Consider the following 21,832-nt stretch of genomic DNA (forward strand, 5'->3'; position numbering starts at 1 on the left):
GACCACACTAGAGCAGTAATCCAAACTGACCAACCTAAACCTTCTGATACTCAATCTCAGGGGGTGAAAGATAGGTTTAACAGTTTAAGGTCCATTTACAAAGCACACTTTCTTTATAAATACTTATAGTCCGTATATTTTCATTCTCTCCTCTGCTCCCTGATACCATCCTACACATCAGCTCCATCACTGCAAATTAAAAAATAATAATAATAACCATAATAAACAAAATAAAAATCACTGGCCCCATTCTAGTACAATCTCCTCCAGCTGCAACCAGATGAGGCCCCCAAATCACAGACATGAAAGGAAATCGTCATCTCTATTGACATGGCCAAGTGGACTGGCCTTGTGTTCCAGTTCTGAACACAAAGAGTTCAAATCTGCGAGTGGGAAGGAAGAAGCAGGGAACGGGGGTGCCTGCAGCGCTGCTTCCTGTGAGCCAGGTCCTCGGCACGCTTTCTGGAACTTCTCATCCCACACCCCCGGCTCTTAGGTGCGGAATAACTAGCAGTTCACAGTGAGAGCTTCACCTTGGTTTTGTACCAAAACCTCAGGAGGACCCCAAGCAGAGGGTGGACCGCTCGATGGGGACATGGGGAGGGGAGGGAAGACAACATTCAAAGTTACTGTGACTCAAGGAGTGTCAATAAAGTTTAACTGACCTGTTTATCTTCGTCTTATCAAGCTGGCTCTCCTTACTGAGGAGCTGGCGCTGGCTGGGCCCAAGCGTGGGCAGGGTCACACCTCAAAGCCACCACCTCTGGAACAGATTGGAGCAACCTACAAAAACAAGAAAAGATGACATTAAGAGGGAGTCCAGACCAGACAGGATCCTGTCTCTGTATCATTTTCTCCACTTATACCACTGGGAGTCACAAATTAAGGACAACAGCATTTCCCATCCCCTGCCTGCACTTATAAGCAAGCTTCCAGCAACTAGGTCAACTACACCCGAGCAAGAGCAACTGGAATCGAGTGTGGCGTGGACGGAAGGAACCCCCAAAGCACATGCCCCAACAACATCGAGGGCGTCATCACGTGCAAATGGCCGAGACCAATGGCTCCAAGCGAAGCTTTGAGCATCTGAATGGCATGCTGACAGCAGGTGCTGATGGACCGCCATTTTAAAAGGAAGAGAAGAAAAGACCACACTAAGTGCTATCAGAAACAGAAGGAGAAAAGACGAGAGTTGAAAGTAAAACATATGGAACTAAACAGCCCCTTAAGTAAAGCAGTGACTATTATGCCTCTTCCTGAGTGGTGGGGAAAATGTCCACAACAGTTCAAATAGGACCAAAGGTGTATCTTTTCCTTTCTGTAGGGAAGATACGGAAAACTCCTCAAATTACACATGCCCTTTGAGAGTTTGAGAAAGTCTGCTCTGGGGTGCCAGGGGCCTCAAACCCCCGACCTGGGAGAAAGCTGTGTCTGGCCCTCTGCAAACTCAGAGAGACCTAGAACACAGCATTTCCCAGAACTACACGTCCAGAGAAGATGCAAGAAATGTTTAACAAAAACCTAGAAGATAAACAAAATTGATAAACCTTTAGCCAAACTCAATAAGAAAAAGAGGGACAGGATGCAAATCAATAAAATTAGAAATGAAAAAGGAGAAGTTACAACGGACACCGCAGAAATACAAAGCATCCTAAGAGACTACTACAAGCAACTCTATTCCAATAAAACGGACAACCTGGAAGAAACGGACAAGTTCTTAGAAAGGTATAACCTTCCAAGGCTGAACCAGGAAGAAATAGAAAATATGAACAGACCAATCACAAATAATGAAATTGAAACTGTGATTAAAAATCTTCCAACAGGGCTTTCCTGGTGGCCCAGTGGTTAAGAATCTGCCTGCCAAGACAGGGGACACGGGTTTGAGCCCTGACCTGGGAAGATCCCACATGCCGCAGAGCAACTAAGCCTGTGCGCCACAACTACTAAGCCTGCGCTCTAGAGCCCGCGAGCCACAACTACTGAAGCCCGCGAGCCACAACTACTGAAGCCCACGCGCCTAGAACCCATGCTCTGCAACAAGAGAAGCCACCGCAATGAGAAGGCCACGCACCCCAATGAACAGTAGCCCCTGCCCACCGCAACTAGAGAAAGCCCGCGTGCAGCAACAAAGACCCAATGCAGCCAAAAATAAATCAATAAAATAAATAAATTTATATTTAAAAAATCTTCCAACAAACAAAACTCCAGGACCAGATGGCTTCACAGGTGAATTCTATCAAACATTTAAAGAAGAGCTAACACCCATGCTTCCCAAACTCTTCCAAAAAATTGTGGAGGAAGGAATACTCCCAAACTCATTCTATAAGGCCAGCATTACCCTGATACAAAAACGAGACAAAGATACTACAAAAAAAGAAAATTACAGACCAATATCACTGATGAACATAGATGCAAAAATCCTCAACAAAACACTAGCAAACAGAATCCAACAACACATTAAAAGGATCATACACCACGATCAAGTGGGGTTTATCCCAGGGATGCAAGGATTCTTCAATATATGCAAATCAATCAATGTGATACACTAGATTAACAAATTGAAGGAGAAAAACCATATGATCATCTCAATAGATGCAGAAAAGCTTTTGACAAAATTCAACACCCATGTATAACTGATTCACTTAGTTATAAAGCAGAAACTAACACACCATTGTAAAGCAATTATACTCCAATAAAGATGTAAAAAAAAAAAAAATTCAACACCCATTTATGATAAAAACTCTCCAAAAAGTGCGCATAGAGGGAACCTACCTCAACATAATAAAGGCCATATATGACAAACCCACAGTCTCAATGGTGAAAAACTGAAAACATTTCCTCTAACATCAGGAAGAAGACAAGGATGTCCACGCTCACCACTATTATTCAACATAGTTTTGGAATTCCTAGCCACAGCAATCAGAGAAGAAAAAGAAATAAAAGGAATCCAAATTGGAAAAGAAGTAAAACTGTCACTGTTTGCAGATGACATGATACTATACATAGAGAATCCTAAAGATTCCACCAGAAAACTACCGGAGCTAATCAATGAATTTGGTGAAATTGCAGGATACAAAATTAATGCTAAGAAATCTCCTGCATTCCTATACACTAACAACGGAAGATTAGAAAGAGAAATTAAGGAAAGAATCCCATTCACCATTGCAACAAAAAGAATAAAATACCTAGGAATAAACCTACCTAAGGGGGTAAAAGACCTGTACTCAGAAAACTATAAGACACCGATGAAAAAAATCAAAGATGACACAAACAGATGGAGAGATATACCATGTTCTTGGACTGGAAGAATCAATATTGTGAAGGTGACTATACTACCCAAAGCAATCTACAGATTCAGTGCAATCCCTATCAAACTACCACTGGCATTTTTTACAGAACCAGACCAAAACCTCTTAAACTTTGTATGGAGACACAAAAGACCCCGAAGAGGGCTTCGCTGGTGGCGCAGTGGTTGAGAGTCCGCCTGCCGATGCAGGAGACACGGGTTCGTGTCCCGGTCCGGGAAGATCCCACATGCCGCGGAGCAGCTAGGCCCGTGAGCCATGGCCGCTGAGCCTGCGCGTCCGGAGCCTGTGCTCCTCAACGAGACAGGCCACAACAGTGAGAGGCCCGCATACCGGAAGAAAAAAAAAAAAAAAGATCCCGAAGAGCCAAAGCAGTCGTGAGGGAAAAAAATGGAGCTGGAGGAATCAGACTCCCTGACTTCAGACTATACTACAAAGCTACAGTAATCAAGCCATTATGATACTGGCACAAAAACAGAAATATAGATCAATGGAACAGGCTAGAAAGCCCAGAGATAAACCCACGGACCTATGGTCAACTAACCTATGACAATGGAGGCAAGGATATACAATGGAAAAAAGACAGTCTCTTCAACAAGTGGTGCTGGGAAAAACTGGACAGCTACATGTAAAAGAATGAAATTAGAACACTCCCTAACACCACACAAAAAAATAAACTCAAAATGGATTAGAGACCTAAATGTAAGACTGGACACTATAAAACTCTTAGAGGAAAACATAGGAAGAACACTCTTTGACATAAATAACAGCAAGATCTTTTTTGACCCCCCTCCCAGAGTAATGAAAATAAAAACAAAAATAAACAAATGGGACCTAATGAAACTTAAAAGCCTTTGCAAAGCAAAGGAAACTACAAACACGACGAAAAGACAACCCTCAGAATGGGACAGAATATCTGCAAACAAATCAACGGACAAAGGATTAATCTCCAAAATATATAAACAGCTCATGCAGCTAATATTAAACAAACAACCCAATCAAAAAATGGGCAGAAGACCTAAACAGACATTTCTCCAAAGAAGACATACAGATGGCCAAGAAGCACATGAAAAGCACTGCTCAACATCACTAATTATTAGAGAAATGCAAATCAAAACTACAATGAGGTATCACCTCACACCAATGAGAATGGGCATCATAAGAAAATCTACAAACAACAAATGCTGGAGAGGGTGTGGAGAAAAGGGAACCCTCTTGCACTGTTGGTGGGAATGTAAATTGATACAGCCACTATGGAGAACAGTATGGAGGTTCCTTAAAAAACTAAAATAGAACTACCACACGACCCAGCAATCCCACTACCAGGCATATACCCTGAGAAAACCTTAATTCAAAAAAGAGTCATGTAGGGCTTCCCTGGTGGCACAGTGGTTGAGAGTCTGCCTGCCGATGCAGGGGACGCAGGTTTGTGCCCCTGGTCCGGGAAGATCCCACATGCCGCAGAGCGGCTGGGCCCGTGAGCCATGGCCGCTGAGCCCGCGCGTCCGGAGCCTGTGCTCCGCAACGGGAGAGGCCACAACAGTGAGAGGCCCGTGTACCGCAAAAAAAAAAAAAAAAAAAGAGTCATGTACCACAATGTTCGCTGCAGCTCTATTTACAATAGCCAGGACGTGGAAGCAACCTAAGTGTCCATCGACAGATGAATGGATAAAGAAGATGTGGCACATATATACAATGGAATATTACTCAGCCATAAAAAGAAACGAAATTGAGTTATTTGTAGTGAGGTGGATGGACCTGGAGTCTGTCATACAGAGTGAAGTAAGTCAGAAAGAGAAAAACAAATATCGTATATTAACGCATATACGTGGAACCTAGAAAAATGGTACAGGTGAACCGGTTTGCAGGGCAGAAATAGAGACACAGATGTAGAGAACAAACGTATGGACACCAAGGTGGGGAAAGTGGCGGGGGGGAGGGGTGGTGGCGGTGGGATGAGTTGGGAGATTGTGATTGACATATATACACTAATATGCATAAAATAGGGGCTTCCCTGGTGGCACAGTGGTTGAGAGTCCGCCTGCCGATGCAGGGGACACAGGTTCATGCCCCGGTCTGGGAAGATCCCACACGCCGCGGAGCAGCTAGACCCGTGAGCCATGGCCGTTGAGCCTGCGCGTCCGGAGCCTGTGCTCCGCAACGGGAGAGGCCACAACAGTGAGAGGCCCACATAACGCAAAAAAAAAAAAAAAAAACACAGAGAGACAAGTCTCTGGAATTAAAAATTTCCAGAATATAACTAAGACTCTCATTGAAATATGGACCCACTCCCTCCCCTCACTTAAAAAAGATACTTTAAAAAGTCCACCAAGTAACTTCCACAATCCACAAGGGGAAGCAAGGAGAGGAGAGGGCCAACCTGACAGACTTGACCCTGAAACTTCCATCCTCTGATCTTGGATGTAAATGATCTGAATATCAAGAATGTCTTTCGATTAAGCTGAGTAACAAGAGTCACTACCCTGTTTGTTTTGGGTTCCACCAGGCCTGAGGGATTCACACAACTCCAAGAGTGGAAAAGTACAGGACGGTTCTTGGAAGAAAATTCAAGATACCCCTTAGCTCTATCACCACCACCTCAAAAAAAGAAAAAAGAAAAGAGAAGAGAAAAGGACCCATGAGGAGAGGCTGTACCCTGGAGACAGAACCTCCAGGAAGCTCCTGAGGGAGGCTGCTGCATTTCTGGATTTGCATTCCCACACAGGCTTTGCCCAGATCTGATGGAAGCAGGATGGCCTGAAGAGGGCAGAGGTCCCTCTGTGAGGATGATGGGGAGGGCAGGCCAGCCCCAGCCCCAGAGGAGATAAGGGACAATGTTATGCGAAGCCAGAAAGAAAAGATTAAGGATCCTGTCTCCAGGTCAATGAGATAGCAAAGAAGAGATGAAAGATAAAAGGGAAGATGGTCTAGAAACAAAGCTTCCCAGCTTACCCGCAGGGTTCTTGAAGTGAAATCTAAAATCTGTCCTAAGGCCCCCAGGAAAAAGCTTGGATGCCTAGGATGACAGGAGAAGCCCACAAACCAGACGGTGGGGAGCTTTACAACACCGAACCAGGACAGAGGCGGTGCGGAGCCTACACAGATGTCCACAAATACTTGGGATGGTTGATCCCCTGATTGAAACAGCCGGTTTGGGCCAACCCAGGACCGGCTAACAGTGTGAGTTTAGAGGAGTTCAGATACTAAAATGTTCTGGGCTACTCAGGGGCTTAACAAGCAGCAAGGACATCTCTCTTAGGATGGGCGACTGATGCAGGAAGTCCTGGCTAGGCTGGGGATGAAACCCAAGCCGACTAGTGCGCACCATGGCCATGCCTGCAAAGCTCGGGGCAAAACCGTCTCCTCTAACCAGGACGGCCTCGCGTGTGCTCTGAAGGCTGACAGCTGTGACTACGGCTCTGAGTTCCAGGAAGTTGATGTGTTTCTTGGCTGAGAGTTCAGTCTATGCCTTGGGTAGGGCGGCAACCCATGCACGGCCCCCTCCCCCTCGCTGGCACAGGCTTTGCTCAAAGGGAGCCTTGGAGTGTCACGTAGAGCATTCGAGCGGTACAGCGGGGCACCGTGAGCTGCTCCAGCCAGCCCTGGATCCTACCCGCAGGGGGAGCGCGGATGCACCCCTCGGCACCGGCCACGTGCAGGACAGCAGAGCTGGGAGGTGCGTGGAGGGCAGCAACCCGGGGTCCCACGGCCGTGTGTGTGGCCCCCGGGTGGTCTTCTGGGCTCTGCCTCCACAACATGCCCCCTCTGGATGGAGGACTTGCTGACCCACGTTCACAGTGCTTCGTGCTCTGGCCTCAGTTTTCCTCTGGCCTTCTCTCCCACCGGCCCTCACACTCTGTTCAGTTTCTTCCCCCAGAACATACACCTGCACCCCTCCCCTGATCCCATCCCTCAGGGGCCACTGTTCACACGAAGCCTCCCGGACTGCCACCAGTCGAAGGCTCTCTGTTCCAAACTCTACCTCTGCAACACTCGCACTGAAAGACTAGAATGAAGACTAATGATGAGAGCGGCTAACACTTGCTGAACACTGTCTGCCACAAGCTAAAGTGCATCATCTTACTCGATCCCTGCAACAACAACCCTGTGAGGGTCAGTCCCACTGCACAGCCCCCAAGACCACGGTGGGAGAGCAAAGCGAATCCAGATTCTAAACTCTGTTCAGTTTCTGTTGGACAACAACTCCTAGCGCGGGGCTTGAGAGGACAGACGCACTCCCTGTCACATTCTCGGACTTCTAACGATGGTCTTCTGAGTCACCTCTGCCCCTCCAGTGCGCGGCTTCCCATTTCTGCCTGTATCTAGGCAGGAAGAAGGTGCTCCCTGCTCCCACTTTCACCTCTGGCAGGAGAAGGACTGGACTCCCACCCCAGACTAACAAGTTCACTGCACGGAGTCTGCGTCCACGCACGGCCCCTGCTGAGAAAAGGGATGGGGGTCCATGTTCTACACCCTGTGGTTCTCCAAACAGGCAACTGGAAGGAAGCCACCAGGCTCCTGAAATCCCAAACATCCCAGTCCTGTGGGAGAGGCTGGATCCCACTGATCCACTGACAGGAGCTCGAGCTCAGAAGTGACCTGAGTCCTCCGGGGCCTTCCGCTTCCACAAGAATCGATTGCAGGCTTGGAGTCCACGCTTTGGGGTCCTCTCCTGGGGTGTGGAGGAGACACGTGTGTAGGAAGTACTGGGGGGCAGGAGATGGGGAGCACAGATGGTGGAGAGTGAGTCGCAGAACTGCACAGATCAAAATTAAGCAAACAGGGGCTTCCCTGGTGGCGCAGTGGTTGGGAGTCCACCTGCCGATGCAGGGGACGCGGGTTCGTGCCCCGGTCCGGGAGGATCCCACGTGCTGCGGAGCGGCTGGGCCCGTGAGCCATGGCCGCTGAACCTGCGCGTCCGGAGCCTGTGCTCCGCAACGGGAGAGGCCACAGCGGTGAGAGGCCCGCATACGACAAAAAAAAAAAAAAAAAAAAAATGAAGCAAACACCATGCGAAGGTTGGAGTCTTGCCTACAAGAAATGGGGGACAAAAAGGCCTCCGTGCCAGGGAGCCCCACAGGGCCCTGCTCAGCATCAGAAGGAAACCTTACAGTCTCATCTACTCAGTGAGAGGTTAACTACTACTGACCCTCGCTCCAGCATGGCCACCCCAGAGTCGTCCCGTCCAGTGGCATCACAGACCTTGCTTTAGAAATGCAGTCTCAGTAAATGTGAGTCAGTCATGACGCTGTACACCTTAAACCAACACAGTGCTGTACATCAATTATATCTCGATTAAACTGAGAGAAAGAAGAAATGCAGGTTCTCGGGCGCCACCCAGAACTGCTGCATCAGAAACTCCCCTGGGGGCGGGCCCTGGAGTCTGTTTGTTGACTCCCAAGGGATTAGATCCAGCTTTGAGGACCAGTGCTTTACATAGAATTCTGGAAGGAGGGTGACACAAAACCAAGGATCTCCCTGAAAAACATTCCTTCTATGAGGATTTGGAAGAAGCCGCTGGCTTATCATACTCCCAGGAGCCATAATCAAGGCACTGGAGCAGAGACTCAGACCCCAGTTCTAACTTTAGCTTTATTTACCACAAAGAAATTTAAAAAAAAATTAAAACAATAAGGGCGGAGGGAGAGGGATAAATCTATGTGGGGCTATTTTAGCTTTCTCAGGAGCGGGCACGTGTGGGACGTGAGCTTCAGACAGGGCAGGGCCAGCCTGCAGTGCACAGAAAGCAGAACCACTCAGCCTGGGCTCCCCCTCCAGGCAGCTCTGGATCCTCAAAGCCCCCTCTCCAGCATTCACCAAACTTGTGTCACTCACAGAAAAGCTCCTTCCGGGGTGCTGAGGGATGGTCTTCAAAGTTGAGGCCTTTGGCCGGGATCTCCGGTGGCCCTGGACACCCTCACGGTCCCCCCAGGCCACTCCCCTTCTCTGCTGCTCCCGGCAGTAAATGTGCTGCAGGGGCAGGAAGGCAACCCCAGAGCACCCCCAGCCTCAGAACTAGCTCACTGTCTACTGCGGTTTCTCTCTTAATGTGACCCACGGTGGGGGAGAAAAATGGAACGGAGACTGTTCCTACGGCCTAGAGCGGCTGCCCCTTCCTGCTCAGGCTTCAGGGGCCCCGGCGGGTACCAGGAATAACACAGGCTGCTGATGCTGCCTTTCGAAAGGAACGTCCAGTGTCTTCACGTAAAGGAACTCTCTAATATTCAGTGAAGTGTGTGGGGAAGGGGTGCCATCAGGGAGAGGGACAGTCTCTCTTTTAAAAGTAAAAAGCACTTGGACGGTTTAATTGCCACATTACCTACAGCTTCAGCAGGAGGCGAGCGCCGAGCGGGAAGACGGGGTTCTCGCTCACCAGGCCTACCTACATGAGGCAGAGTAAACTCACTATTTAAAACAGGAACCGCTGGAAAGGTGGGAGATTTCCTGGTACATATGCTGGACGAAACCGTCCTGCGGTCCCCACTCTCCTTCCTGCATCCCTCTGCGAGGGCTCTTGGCTTCTCTGGAGGGAGGAAACGGGGCAAGGTCCCAATTACATGCCTTCCTGCGAAGAGCTGACTCCACCCCTGCAGCTCTGCCCCCCACCCCTATCTCATCGCCCCACCAGGATCTCATCTCACTGCTGCCAGACTCGGAGCCACGGCTTCTGCAGCTGCCGCATGGCAACCATTTGTTCTCAGTGGCCTCTCTTCGGGGAGGGGCCTGGTGGCCCATGGGCGCAGCCCTGTCCCTCTCCCCAGGTGAGCCAATCTTTTCCCGGCCACCAGGATCTGGTATTTCATCACCTTCTTGCCCAACTTGGCAGACACCTGTATGGTTCTCTACTCTGCAAGGAAGCTGGTGAGAAAGGGGGTGCGGGAGCCCTCAGGCTGAGCAGAGGGGCACCCTCACCTACCCCCGGGGCAGGGCAGGGCCTTCACCTAAGGCAGGAGATGTCTCACAAGAGCACCCTGCGGGGTGGGGGGAGAATAAGGGTTAGGGTCCCTGCCCCACCCTTAGATCTGCTCTGCTGGCTTATACGGAAGTGTAGGGAGAGGCCTCCACACCTTATCTTGGCTGAAGAATTTTTAAATAGAAAGGAAAGCTATTGCTAAAAGAGAAAACAGGATTTTAGTCAGGGTTTGTCACAAGTCTAGTGTTTATCCATTTAGTGTCTTTCAGAGTATCCCTTCTCTAATAACTACGGGGTATTATCTACTGGGGCATAAACTCTGGGCCAGAAGATGTGTTAGGCACTTTACATATATTTACTCCTCCCCCAAATCGTATCAGGTAATGATTAGGTTACCTGCTGGCTATTACACAGCTCTGCAGGGGCAGAGCCAGGGTTCTAGCCCAGGTTGCCCGACTCCGAAATTCCTGCACTTTCTGATGCCACAAAAAGGATCATGGAAAAATCATTCAGAGAGGGGCGATTAGCAAGCTAGAGGACTGGGAAACCAAGCCGGGGGAAAACAAGAAATGGCTGAAGGAACTGTAGGCACCTGCAGGCCTGGTGCGTGGAAGAGAGGGCACATTCCCCCGTGTCCACCATGACGGGAACGGGGTTTGGGCAGGAGGCACAAAGAAACTGGTCTGGGGCCCCATAATTCTTTATACCAGAGCTGTGAACGACTAGAGCTGCCCACAGAAGGAATGCGGCCCCGTGAAGTAATGAACTCGCTGTCTCTGGAAGTGTTCAAGCAGAGGGTGGATAACCACAACCTGGGCTTGCAATGGGTGGGAGACCAAGTCAGACCAGCCTTCTGACTTCCAGATTCAGCACTTCTAAGAGGACAGCCCCTTTTTCATCCTACTGTAAGATTCAGACGGATGCACCAGGAGAATACACCCCAGCAGCACAGCCTAAGGAGCACACGACGTGGAGTCTTCTGTCTTGGACTGGAAACTCAGCTTGCCACCAGTGGAGCGACTTAAGTCTCTGAGTCTCAGTTCCCTCATCCGGAAAATGAAGCTAGTAATACCAGCCCTCCATACTTTACAGTACAGAAATCAATCAAAGGAACATTAACTGAAACACTTTACAAGCGGCACGGCACGCCCAGTGTGAGCTACTGATGCCACGCTATTCGCCTCCCGACGCTCCAGGTTAGCTGGGCCCTCGGCTGGCCCTCCCCCAGCCCCTCCATCTGCCTTCGGCATCCCCTCTTGGACTGCCCTGCCTCATGGAGGGCAGGGCCCAGATTGCTGATCTTAAAAAAAAATTCTGTTCCAGCCCCCAAGTTTAACAATGAAATATAAATATAATTTGGCTTATCACAAATGCAATCCCATCGACAATTAGGAGTAAAACAGCTGCTGCCAGCTCGCAAGGCTGCATGGCCAGCAGGAAATAAAACGCCTCCGGCTTCAGGTCACCGCTGAAACAAATCCTGGTCAGCCTCACATGTGCTTAATCAAGGAAGTCTGCACCACGGGCTCCCACAGGACCCGAGGGCTCTTCCCCACCCTTTCCTGCATCTCTCCCCTCCCAGCTCTAGAACCCGAGCACAGTGCAGCTGACACCCCGCAAGCTGCCCCAGCCTCTCAGCAGCTGGACCCTAGTGATTGGGTTTGCTCTGGACACTCCTCTGACGTGGGCCTCAGCGCCTGCAGTCACACTTACAGCTTGGGGAGGAAGCTGGGGTAAAGTTCAGTAGCAGTTTGCAGAGTTTTAGGCAATATCCTGCAACTCTTTCACAGGCCCTGAGGTCGTGGGGCTGTCTCTTCTCTCCAATAGGCTCGGTAAAGGGTCAGGCTGCAGAAACAGGATTCTCTACTTTTCCCTTGAGGAGGGGCTGGATGCCAGCTGAGCACCCCCAGGACAGGTGGTTACCCGAGCATCTGGGCTGCACATTCCCAGAATTCAGGGCGGGTTCAGCACGACACCCCTTATAAAACCAAGATGACTCTGTGGAAGATAAAAGTGTTGTTGGAAATGCTTCTAGCTCAGTGGAAGGAGGAGATCACATCTTTCCTCACCCAGCGCATCAGAAAGGCAGTCAGCTGGGGTCAAAATTTCACAGTGGGTGAGCAGACATTACAAACTGTCAGCTGAGAATGACTCTGAGTGTGCTGGGCCCAACGACCACGGGCTCCAAGGGCTGCCCGCTATGCCTCCTAACGGGTGACCATTTTCCCCTCTATTTTGCCTCTAAGAAAATTATTCACCACTCTATCTATGAAGAAAAACAAATACTCTGAGATACAAGACGTTGGTAAGTGTTTATCACAAGCCAACCAACCAAAAACATTAGCAAGCAAATGGTGTTTCTTAAAGCAAACTGAGCACAGGCCCAAAGCTGCTACGGGCAGGATGGGGCACTGGGAGGGAAGAGGGGCGCGTGCGGCCGAGGTCCCCCTCCCCGAGCTCTAAAGAGCTGCCGGGCAGAGGCACCTGGGGAGGAAGGCAGTAGTGGACCAGCCGGTCCTGGAGGAAGCCTGGGCTCTGTTTCTCCCCAACAGCCAGGAGGGTGTGGGGTGTCTCGCTGAACCAAGGGCCGAAGCCCGGCGGGTCTGAAACAAGTACACTGTGCCCAAAGCACGTCTGCTGTCTGCATCTGCCTGAGCTCACACGGCGGCCCTGACCAGGCCCAGGCTCTTCAAGGTGGGGTCCCGTTTTACAAGCCCCACCCTGAGAAAGCGATTACCCCTTCACAAGCCATTAAACTCACCCTAAAGTGACAAAGAACAGGAAGGAAATTCCAAAAGGGGAGATCCGCACCAGTCGGACAGATCCCCTCCCTTAGGCTCTCAGGCCCAAGCGAGAACCCAGCCAGCAGAGGAGGGAACCTGAGAGGAGAGCACACGCCACTGAGAAATCAAGGAAACTGAGCCGGCCTCCCGCGCTCCCCACTGGCTAGGCCAGCCTGACACTTCCTCCTGGCCCCCAGGGTCACACACCTCCACAGGGAAACCTCTGGGGCACGAAGATCTGGAAACCCAAGCTAATGCCCATTTAACTTAAGCTGACATTACACTACCAACATTACAGACATTCCTAGTCACGTGGACCGCTGTGGTTGAAAAAGACTGGCCTCTACCAATATTTCCGTGGTACAGAACTGATCTTGTGCGTTTGGGAAACCACTCCGCGCTTCTCCAGGAGAGTTCTCTAACACGCCTGCAACCATAAAGCTGAGGTTTCCCTGCTCACCCCCTTCTCTCGACTTGAATGCCTGCGATAAAGGCCCCCTCGTGTTGTTCAAAAAGAACATCCCTGCTCTTCCCTTTTATCTTCCCTTAACAGTTTGCCATCCAGTGATAGAAGGGGCCTCGCCTCCAACAGTCCCGGCCTTTTATCTCCCGCTGACCTGACCACGCAACAACATGAAGCCAGGGGCTGGGTTTCCTGCAGCTCGCCTAGAGGGGCTGTTTGACTCGTTTAAAATATGACTGGCCTCCAAAACCTTGGAAGGATGCCGAGCAACACCCACCCAGCATCCATTTCAGCTCGGGCCTTAAAAGCCTCCAGGTGCAGTGGACCAGCGCCCTCCCAACCCCACCCCCGCGCCTTCCTGTGGTACAGTCTCACCGCTTCCAAGGAGAGCTCGCTTTCCGGGCTCACGCACATATCTGCTTTCCGTCCGCAGCAAACCTAAGAGCTCTCTTCATCAAAGTCCAGAAAACCCTAGAAGTTAGTTACGGTAGCTCCAGTTGAAGTCTGAGTTTATACTGCTATTATTAAAGCAATTCGGTAGCGTTTAATAACATCCTTAACCACCGGAACGCAGGGAGCACACCACGTGCTTCCCTGCATAATAAGCAAGTGGCCTGGGATACACCGGACCCCTCGTCTGCAGAGTGAGGACAGGCCATGACCTCTGACGTCCTTCCCAGGCCTAACTCTCGTATGAGACTCAGCTCTGCCGGGATGCCTGGGTGTTCTTAGGCCTGGTCTCTAAAGACCTCCACCTGCCTCATGCTACAAGCATTCTCGTGAATATCCAGGACCAAACTCCACCTCTTACGGAATCAAGGCAGATGTGGGGCTGTGTGCCACTTACGGGGTGGGACGACCAGAGGGCGTCCAACACACCAGAGCACAGAGGGCCCTGACTCCCCGCGTTCAAGGCCAGGACTTCCATTTTCTTGGCATCACCATCAGCACATGTGAAGTTAATAGGTTCCGAGGATGATAAGATCAGATGTTTGAAACAGTCCCCCAGAGCTCCTTGCTGGGGTATAAGGAATCTTTCCAAAGCCAATTAATGAAAAGAAAAAACTTTCTGGACTAAACACACGTCCCCTAACCCCTCACAATCTCAGAGACAAGAGGGAGGGGCGGGAGAGAGGTGATGGAGTGGTGACATACGCAAGGCAGTGGAGAAAATGGGGGCGAATGAGTGACAGAAGCCAGGTTGTGCATTAAACCCACAACAATTCCTGTGCCAACACTCCAAAATGGAGCCGGTACTTTTAGGATCTTTTTTTATGAGGCGAGATACCAGAGTAAAAAAGAGTGTGCACAGCCCAGAGCGGCCACACTGCCCCCGTGCAACAACACCAAACACGCTGCCTCCTGTACGGCCCCTCTCCTGTCGCCACAGGACTGGGCTGTGTCACTGGCCCATCTGAGAACAGGAGGCAGCTGACCAGTTCAGCCCCACCGGCCGAACGGCAAGCGCTCCACGTCCTGAACTTCCTCCCAGCCATGAAGTCAGGAACAACCTGTACAGACAAAGAAAACAGAAAACTTGCGAAACAACGGCATCTACCGTGCTCCCTGAATGTGCCCGAGGAAACTTTTTCAAAGCCCTTTAAGATGCTTCATTACAATTGTGGAAAGAAAACGCAGTCCACTGCACCCAGGCACGCACATGTTCACACAAACCCAATTTCATGCTCTGCCAGCCCCACGACGAAAATGCAGAAGTCAAAATATAACTCGAGAGAGTGGCCCTGGTTACTTAACAGATCGGAATTATAACTGACACTTTTCCAAAATTATATGAGAGGCCAGGGACATCCTGGCAGGTTTCCAATCTGGAAACAGAATTTGCCTAAGGGGGAAAAAATAAAGGTCTAACAGATTATACAATCTGCTACCTAGCCACAGTGAAAATGCTGTGCTGTTTAGATGGGGATGTGAGGGGAAAAAAAACCCCTCACCGTCTCTTTATTCTTTGTAGTTAACCCCTAATGCTATGCCGTAGCCAAGGCAGGAATAACCCTCTCCAGGCTTCACCACCAAGAAACTACTAATCGTGGGGATGACTTTTTTTACCCTATCAGCCAAGATTCATTTAATGGGATCACAGTTTGGAAGACGGATATGCAAAGTAATTCCTAGTTCCGCTGGCCTTATGTGGAGATTCTGAAAGTACCATGCAGTCGGTGCCAGTCACATATCCTGTACAACCCGAATTTACAGGCAGATGTTATTATTCGCATTCACAACATTAGGCAAATGCTGTTTTAATTTTTTTAGCTTGAAGAAAGGGAAAACAAAGGGACACATTAATCCATCAAAGTTGCCAGGCCCTGAAACTTTCACAGCTTCTTCTCACTTATCATTTCGACGGCTTCAGCCACCAAACAGCTTTCATTTAAAAAAATGAGTGTCTTTAGTTTCCCGCAGTTTGAGTTCCAGGCCCATCCTTGCTGCTTTCAGTGCGCTAGAGCCAAAGCCGGGGCGAGTGCACAGAAAACGTGCGTTCTCTGCAGGGGTTAAAATGAGTTAAGAGGCTCTATGCTATTTTTGTACCCTGGATGTAGGGCAAGATTTGGTATCATTGTGAAACCCTGAAACGGGATGATGCTCATTCTCAGACATCAGTCTACTTCAAGCTCCAGATGTTAGAACCACCAAGAGCTGGAAGACAGAGCCCCCGGCCTCAAAGGCTGATACTCAGGCGGGGAGATAGAGTAGACAGGACTCAAAGAGATAAATTCCAATCCAAGGGAAAATGGATTATGAGCCACAAGCCTGAAAGGCTGCAGGGCTCCCCAGAGGTAAGTCATCAAGCGTGAGGGAAGTGGGGCAAAAGCAAACCTGAGCTTGGAGGAAAGATCCGGCTTTCAGAAGACAGGGCATTCCAGTCAGAAGGAAATGCGTGAGGGAAAGCATGGAGACCCTAGAGGTGCATCCAGATGGGACACCGTGCCATGAGAGCACTAGCTCCTAAATGCCTACATTTTCACCCTTCTCCAGCAAAATGAGGACTTACTGAGATTCTCACAATGCTGAATGCATTCATTTTTTTAGGTTAAAGTGCCCCCTTTTAAGAGGAAATGATAGGTTTCCCTGGTGGTGCAGCGGTTAGGAATCGCCTGCCAATGCAGGGGACACGGGTTGGAGCCTTGGTCCGGGAAGATCCCACATGTCGCGGAGCAACTAAGCCCGCGAGCCGCAACTACTGAGCCTGCGCGCCTAGAGCCCGTGCTCCACAACAAGAGAAGCCCGCGCACTGCAACTGAGTAGCCCCCACTCGCCCCCACTCACTAGAGAAAACCCACGCGCAGCAGCAAAGACCCAATGCAGCCAAAAATTAAATAAATGAATAAATAATTTTTTTTTTTTTAAAAAAGAGGAAATGATAAAGACAGTAGGTGGTTGGGACTGTTTTTTAACGCCCTTACTTGGCAAAAGAAAAAAATGGCAATCCCCTGTGTAACTGCCAGAGCTTTGCCTTCGGTCTCTGGCCCATGCAAACAAAACCCTTGGGAGCCATCAGACTACACCAGCCCACTATGCAAAAGGAGGAAGAGTGGAGTGGGGGAAACGGCAAAGATGGGGCTGGCAAAACGATGCTGAGGTCAAGGCTCCACCTCAGAGGGGTGAACTTTATCCTGTGGCTGTGGGAACCCACTGAAGCCCCCACCACTCTTTTGGAAGAAAACCTCTGGGATGAAATAATCGTAACCATATTTTCAAAAACTCTTGGCAGCAGTTTAAAAACGTGACGATTAGAGGCACATAACCCAGATAGGAGGTTACTGCAATACAGTCTAAGGGACAGACATGAGGAGCACGGGGTCAGGAGAACATCACCGAGGGACAGACCAGGCTACCAGGAGTGAGGGCGAAGGTCAGGGAGGCGCTGGGCTTCCTGCACTGGCAACAGACTGGGCCACAAGGCAGTTAACTTCGATGCAGGAAAAATTCCCAGTACAGGAGAGAACAAAGAGAATACAGCAGGAAGGGACTGGTTACTGAGTAGCAGGATTAAGCAAGGAGTTCTGTTTAAAAGAAATCCAAAGACTGTCCCTAGCCAGAAAGGAGCAGATGGGAAAAAGGAGAAGGTTCTGGAGGAGGTGGGAAAGGAGGGCTGGGGGGCTGTCAGGCACAGAAAGATGAAACACTTGCGGTTGAACGGAATACATAACATATGCAGACATATAAATGCACGTATTCATTGTCAAATGGGCTGCTGACGTGGGGGGAAAGTGCTTAAACAGCCTTAACTTACAGGTTACAAGTCCACACAAAACTGTAACAAATACAAAACAAGACAAAACCGAAATCCATCCTGCTCTCCCTTTCAAAGAGCCTAGCCTATAAAACGAACACGTTAGATGCTGGGTAAAACCTTTTATTGAATCAATACGGTCTAGAGCGGCGCTGTCCAAAGACGAAAAGAATCTCTGTGCTGTCCAGTCCGGCAGTCTCGAGCCACGCGTGGTCGCTGAGCACTAATGTGGCCAAGGGACTAAATTTAAAATTTTCATTTCAGTTAAATTTAAATAGCCACATGTGCCTAGCCAGCTGTTGTACTGGACAGTGTAGGTCTTATGGTATTCTTTTTCTCCAGTAATCTTGAGTTACTAGATGGTGGTCCTTAATTCATTCGTTTGCTTCTCACGGTTTTCAAGCCCTAAAGCAGGAATAGAGATGCTCTAGTATAGTTTTAACTGGAAGGCATGGGAGGGCAGTGAGTGAGCTGACCCCAGAAGTAACTTACTTTGCTGTGTTTCTTTATTCTTCCCAGGGTTTATCAGAGTTTCAATGTATAAACGGAAATAACCCACGAAACCAACAACAGAGGGATCTCTCCTAAGCTAGGCTCGCTTCTTCTAGGTGAGTCATCAGCTCCCTGCCCTGTCTACCCAAAACCTGCTCAGGCCTGGTCCCACCTCACTCGTGAAGGTCAGTGTGTGAAAACATGGGAAAATGTTAAGTTAGACCAAGGTTAGAAAGCAATCTAGTACATTTAGGCATTCTGTGTTACAACGTATTCATGGGTAAGTCTGGCAGAGGCCACCTGAAATGAGATACGCATCATGGGACTACAGTGAGTGGTCCTTTAAAAATAAAAGTATAATTTAATGTCACCGTAAACTTGATTTTTGTAATTTAAAGTTTTTTTTTTTTAAAGATACAAGAAAGAAAGTAATCAAACTGCATTCCTTTTCAAGCTGTTTAACTGTTCCCTCCTTCCTTCTCTCCCTTCTGACCTTACCTTTCTTTAGTCACAGCCCAGTGCCCAGCACACAGTAGGTTTTTATATAGTTCATCCTATAAATCTGGGCCACCTACTAGGGGTGATATGATCAGGTTGATAAGCACTGCTCTACAGACAAGCGCAAAACTCATACCCTTGAAACTATGTAAAATTTATGTGGTATCATTTCTTTTTTTTGGGGGGGGAGTCCATAAATTTGATCAGATTTTCAAACCTTCCTTTTTCTTATGAAGATGAGATTTACCATGTAATTCACTTCAAATAGTGTCTGATACATGGCAATAACTCAATAAAAGTTAGTGGCATCAATTCCCCCAATAAGCTCCCAATGCCTGCTATAAACAGTTATAATTTTAGGCAGAATTCGTCCTACAGAGAGGAGGTGGGGAGAGATCATTGTGAGCCCCCCGTCTATGTCACTGGGTTTACATGGTTTTGTTCTGTTCCCATTATTCCAGAAATAACTGATGGAATCAAGTTAGTTTCTTGATGATATTAGGTTAAAACAGTGCATATCATCACCGAAGGCAATGAGGAGGTCTTCTCTAAGATCCACATAATAGGTGTAAATGTGGCCCAAGCACTAGCAATTCCTGGGAATCTCAAAGGAGACCTAGAATAGAGGGTGGTCTTGTGGAGGATGTTTGTTTTTTAATTAACAAAAGGTAATGGGGGCATTAGTGAGACTTTTAAACAGGAGCCAAGAACTTCAACTGATTCCCTCTGTGCCATCCTTACTTAAATCGCAATAAATAAAATACACTGGCTGTAAAAGGGAGGATTGCATCAACTGTAAAATTCAAGAGTCACAACCAGGGGAGTGGGAAGAGTGACTGCGGTGACTGAGGTTAGAAGGTGCTGGGTGGGGGGTGGGGGTGGCTAGCTTGGTCCTTGTTTTCTCATGTGTCCTTTGAAGGTGAAAACTAACCAATTTTTTCTGGCCTTCAAGCTGTCAGAGGATTAAAAAAAAACTCAGTCTGAAAAAATAAACAAATGAGACCTGTAATCTCCTTTCAAAAGGTGTAGTGGGGGGGAATGTCCCACCTAAGGCCCTTAAATATTTCCTGATGATTGTTACCTCAATTAGTAACTATCCATCTACTACACGACTGGGCAGGGCAGGGGATGGCGGGAATCGGGGGAGGGGGAGAAGAGATGTTCCAGGAGCTCACCACCTAGGTGAGAAAAGAAGAAACCATGAGAAGGTAAGAGAATTTAGTGTTGTGTATGCAGTACTAATTTTAAGTCCAGAAAAACCACTGGCGTGTAAGTGGAGGGGGTCCGAGGTGGAAGAGTGCCTGGAGGAGCTGATACCTAGGGGGGACCACGAGAAGCCCCAGAGCCAGGTCCTGCTTGCCCAAGGTGTGCGGGGCCGCAGTCGCCGGGAGCTGAGAAAGCTGGGCCAGGGCAGCAGGGGGTGTCAGGGCAGCAGGGGGTGTAGGCTGGGCCTGGGGCAGCACCAGAGGATGATGTCAGAGTTTTAAGGAAACCTGTTTGAACAAGGTATGGGACAGCGGGGGAGGGAGACCAGACTGAAATGGGAACAAAGGGAATAGAGAGGGAAAGATAAACCTGAATGCCTTTCAAAGAACTGCGGAGATCTGGAGGGAGCTGAGCAGGAAGTGGCTCCTGCCACAGGCTCCATTTCCTGGGGCACTAGCACAGCGATGGGAAGAAGTTTTCCACTGTTAAGGGGGTTGGGCTCAATTACTTTTTTAGACACTTGGCAAGTGAAGAAATGGAGTGGATGAGGAAGGAAGGTCTTGGTACCTCGGTGAGATACTGGGACTCATGAGTGCAGCGGGGAATTGACCCCTCCACAGAGAGGGGAGGCCTGAACTGGCTGAGTGGAGACTCGGAGATGAGAGGGTCCAGTACGGAGCATGAAGAACACCCACTGTGAGCCACAGACCTAGGAACAAGGGCTGGTAGGAATGAGGTCCCCAGGAAGGGGGGGAATGTGGTGTCCAAATAGATGTGAAAGCACTAGCAACGAAGGGGCATAAAACCCCTCTGAGTCCCAAAGATGCAAGAGTAAAGCGAACGTAAGGGGGAGCTGAAGTTCACAGTTGGATGGTCCTCATCTTGAGCACACAGTAGGCACTCAGTCTACGGATTAGTAACCTCAAGAAAGTAGGCAGCAGCGGGTCAGAAGCTGTGAGTAGGAGGAAGAGAAAAGGGGAACTGATGGCTTCAGGAGCAAAAGACCCCAGGGAGCTGGCGGGAGGGAACGCAGTGGCTGAACGGGGGTTGGGCAGGGAGAGGGGTGCTCTTAGCTTAGGTCTTTACAATCACATGACCTCAAGGTGCTGGGGAACAAGAATGGGCCCAGGGGAGGAGCCAGGAGGCCCTTTGGAACCCCCTCTTCCTACTCTGGGTAAGTCTGGCATCCTGTTTCCTACTCTGGATGGCTGGCTGAGGAGAAGGGAGGAAAACCGTGTTATTTCAGATGGTTGCATCTTTTAGTCCTACTATTTGAGGCAAGCCTGGTACGTTTCTTTCAACAGATGCCCGATTCACACATGTAGCTACTTTCCTCAGCAGTAAACAAGTGGCTTCTATCTACAAACAGCAAGGACACCAGGTCTGCGAGGGGAGAGAAAACCTTTTCCAAACGCCCAACCCATCCCAAATGGCTTTCACGGTGTTTTTCTCACCAGGCTGAACTTTGCAGCTCTAAACCCATCAGATGCACCTTGGTGCGGAATGCAGCCAGGAACCTGCTCAGGACCCAGTTGTTGTTCTTAAGAGGCACTCGGCCCACCCCGGGCATGGGCTGGGGCTTCCCGAATTCTCAGGGTCAGCTGATCACGGCAAATCTGCACGCAGGGCCCGATGATTCAATTAGTGTGAGTTCAGTTGCTCTTTTTTAGGTCAGTTCTTTCTTCTTTTGTTTAGATCTGACTCAAGATTTACTTCAATTATCTACACCTCTGTCAGAGCACCTAAACAAATTAACCTGTTGAACGTGATGAAGGCAAAGGAAGGGATGAAGGGAAAGGAAAGGAAGAACCTGGGTCTTTAAAAAAACACACAAATGGGCTCCTCCCTCCCCCTCCACCATCTCTGTTCTCTTAAATTACTCAAGTAGACAAGCAACTGTTTCTCACAGGAAAACGCTAG

The 21,832-nt window shown here is 49.2% G+C and overlaps 1 protein-coding gene across 9 annotated transcripts in view; it reads right to left on the reverse strand.

Moving 5' to 3' along the window:
* RREB1 (ras responsive element binding protein 1) overlaps positions 1 to 21,832 on the reverse strand; it is a 176,107-nt gene that overhangs the window by 69,750 nt on the left and 84,525 nt on the right. For 8 of the 9 annotated variants that reach the window (XM_082848345.1, XM_082848343.1, XM_082848341.1 and 5 more), the window contains one exon: positions 666 to 783. The gene's annotated coding sequence lies outside the window, so the exon portion shown is untranslated. Of the gene's footprint in view, positions 1 to 665; positions 784 to 17,854; positions 18,693 to 21,832 lie in introns of those variants that run through there. The other variant, XM_082848346.1, reaches the window with a different exon arrangement.

This window comes from Leucopleurus acutus (assembly GCF_964270905.1).
Source record: "Leucopleurus acutus genome assembly, chromosome: 10".
Classification (NCBI taxonomy): Eukaryota; Metazoa; Chordata; class Mammalia; order Artiodactyla; family Delphinidae; genus Leucopleurus; species Leucopleurus acutus.